We start from the raw sequence: 3,703 nt of genomic DNA, 5'->3' as shown, positions 1-3,703 counted from the left end.
ACCCATGACCTCTGACTCCAAAGCCCGGGCTCTTTCCATTAAGCCACGCTGCTTCTCACCCACTGCTCTTAGACTCCTCGAAATTCTGATACTTTTCTACTGAGGGTGGTTTTTGGGTGATAAAGTAACTCAGTAAAAGGGCATCTCTAGCGAAGGAATTACTACTCATGCCTCTGTCTCTCCAGGTAGACTTACCCCTATGGATAGAGCTCACCATCAGTACTGCCATTTTCAAATGTGAAAGATAGCTCTATATCGACATTAATATAGTTAAGCCATACTCATCCCAAATGACAAGGGGACAGGAAAGAGACCCAATTTTATCCTCAAAGGCAGTGTCCCCTTATGCAAGGGATTGACAGAACTTCTTAGAGAAATGCCTTGCCTTGTCTTATGCCATTGAGTCATCTCTGACCCATAGCGACAGCATGGACGCATCTCTCCCAGAATGTCCTGACTCCATCTGAAATCATTCTGGGAGTGTATAGAGTTTTCTTGGTCAAAATATGGAAGTGGTTTACCATTGCCTCCTTCCACGTAATAAACTCAAGCCTCCACCCTCGACTCTCTCCCATGCCGCTGCTGCCCAGCACAGGTGAGTTTTGCCTTGTAGTAGATTGCCTTCCACTGGCTCACCACTGCCCAAGCTAGAAATGGAATGGGTAGGCCTCTGCTTGACTCTCCCTCCTGTAGCCGAGACTGGTAGAGTACTGGAAACTCTGCAGGTGCCACACTGAGAGGGGAGAGAAATTCCTAGCCACTGGCTTTAAAGGAGTCAATCCCATATTAACCTCTCATCTCCCCACCCAGTTCACCTTGCCTTCTGCATCATTTAAGTATTTGGGTCTGTAGCCCTTATGCAGTTGGACACTCAGTCAAACAATCATAGTTATTGAGCACTTACTATATGCAGAGCACTGTACTAAACACCTGGGAGAGTGTAGCACAACAATATAACAAAAACATTCCCTGCCCACAGTGAGTTTACAGTCTAGAGCAGGAGACAGATATTAATATAAATAAATTAAGATGTGTACACAAGTTCTGTGGGGCAGAGGACGGGTGAATAGATGAAGAAAGTCAGGGTGACACAGAAAGTAGTAGGAAAAGGGGAAATGAGGTCTTAGGGAAGAGCTCTTGGAGGAGGTGTCTTCAATTAGGCCTTGAAGGTAGGGAGTGTAATTGTGGGATAGCCCACCCCTGGCCCCACAGCATTTATGTACATATCCTTATACTCTTACGCTCTGCTCCTTCCCTTATCTGTAACATTTAAATATCTGGCTCTAAGCTCCTGGGAAGCTGGGATAGTGTGAATGAGTAAGAAGGACTCCCAGCTCCACGACTTATCTGCTGTGTGACATTGGACAAGTCCCTTAACTTCTCTGTGCCTCTGTTCCCCCATCATCAAAATGGGAGTTAAGACTGTGAGTTGTCCTTTGTGGGGCAGAGTCTGTGTCTTACTTGATTAACTTATAGCTACCACAGATCCTCCTACAGTGCCTGGCACGTAGTAAGTGCCTAACAAATATAATAATAACAATAATAATAATAATAATAATAATAATAATAATGGTATTTGTTAAGTGCTTACTATGTGCAAAGCACTGTTCTAAGCATTGGGGAGGTTACAAGGTGATCAGGTTGTCCCATGGCGGGGCTCAGTTTTAATCCCCATTTTACAGATGAGGTAATTGAGGCACAGAGAAGTGAAGTGACTTGCCCAAAGTCACACAGATGACAGTTGGCGGAGCTGGGATTTGAACCCATGACCTCTGACTCCAAAGCCCGGGCTCTTTCCACGAGCTATGCTGCTTCTCCAGCATGTGCATACCAACTCTATTGTATTGTACTCTCCCCAGAGTTTAGTACAATGCACAGCACATAGTAAGTGCTCAATAAATGCAATTGATTTATTGATTGATTGAGTGATTGTAACTCAGTGGAACTTTCAGCCATTAATATATCCTCACCAACAGCCATGTTATCTTTGAACATGGACAATTCTACATGCAGTTGCTAATATAGACTCTGTGTCTATGGACTGACCTTGTGAGTGGAAATTGATGGTTCTGCATCCAGATCTCTGTATTTCCTCTCACTTGTTCTCGGTCCATGGGGAGGCAATTAACTCAATCTGTGCCTCAGTTTCTCTGAAGAGCCCAGATGATGGATGACAACTATCACTTTATTCTGAGGTTCATTGGGAGGATGAAGTCATTTCCCAAACATTATTTTTCCAAAGGGAAAGTGTTATCTCTGTTGAGCTTTTGTAAGGAAAAGTGCCTTAAAAGGGTACTTAGGAGAACTATAATGAATACGTATATTTTGTTTGGGAAGTCTGAGAATGCCTCGTGAGAAATAACAGGCACCAGTTTTCCTGATTTCTACCTCTCATTTCCCAGAATGCTCTGCTCTGGGTAAATGTATGATTCTCCAGTATATGATGGTCCACTCTGCCCCACTGCTTAATATCAATTTGTCCTCCATGGCAGCTAGAATCTCTCCTCTTCGAGAGCTGTTTTCTAACTCAGCTGCTCTCTGCCCCATAGCAGGAAACGCTAGAGGAGCAGGGTGGCTTAGTGGAAAGAGCACAGAGGATCTGGGTCCTAATCCCGGCTCTGTCAGTTGCCTGTAGTATGGATTTGGGCAAGTCACTTAACTTCTCTTTTCCTTAGTTATTCATTCGTAAAATAGGGATTCAATATCTGTTTCTCCTCCTTAGACTGAGAACCCCTTTTGGGATGTTCATTCATTCAGTCATATTTACTGAGCCCTTACTGTGTGGAGAGCACTGTAGTTACCACTTGGGAGAGTACAGTACAACAATAAGGAGCCACATTCCTTGTCCTGTGACTATACTTCATCTGCCCCAGTGCTTAGTACAGGGCTTGGCATCTAGTAAGTGCTTACCTTATTAGAGTATAAGCTCATCCCTAGACTGCAAATCAACTGTGGGCAGGGAATGTGTCTGTTTTTTGTTGTATTATACTCTCCCAAGTGCTTAGTACAGTGCCCTGCATGCAGAAAGTGCTCAAAAAATATGATTGATTGATTGATTAACAAATGCCATAAGCATTATTATGAGACCATTTAGATTTTTCCATTTTCAGGTTACTTTTGCACCAAACACATCCCAAGATTCTAAATATCTCAGCCAGTTCAGATCTGAGTCCCTTTTAATGGCTGGAGCAGAGCTGGGAGCTTCCTGGCTGGATGTGCTATACCAGTATGATGATTAAGTTCTGGTTCTGAGTCTCCAGTCTGGCAAATCCTCTGTCATTTCTTCACACTCAGCTGCTGGCAACTGCTGCTCTTCTTCTGTTCCATAACTAGCGCTCGTAAGTAGAGCTTTCTGCAACCTTGCCGATTCATCAGCCAAATGGATATTTAAACCAATCATCCATCTCCTATCCATTATCTCCAACGCTGCCAACATGCAAACTGTTTTTGGGGTATGGTTCTTTATTGAGTAGAAGCAGGCTTGATGGACAGAGTGAGCATAAATTTAACACCAAGAAGGATTCGATAACTGGCTTTTAGAAAGGCAGAGATTCCTACTCAAAGACACCGGTGATTTAAGTAACCAAGAGCCCCATAAGCCCCCCAAATGGGTCAGAATTTGCCAAATGAGAATATGGGAGGTGAGTAAATCCATTTAGGTGGTGCCAGCTCCTTTCAGCACAACAAAGCAAAACTTTTGTAG

Source organism: Tachyglossus aculeatus, chromosome 21 (assembly GCF_015852505.1).
Source record: "Tachyglossus aculeatus isolate mTacAcu1 chromosome 21, mTacAcu1.pri, whole genome shotgun sequence".
In the NCBI taxonomy this organism is placed as follows: domain Eukaryota; kingdom Metazoa; phylum Chordata; class Mammalia; order Monotremata; family Tachyglossidae; genus Tachyglossus; species Tachyglossus aculeatus.
This window is presented reverse-complemented; position numbering follows the sequence as displayed.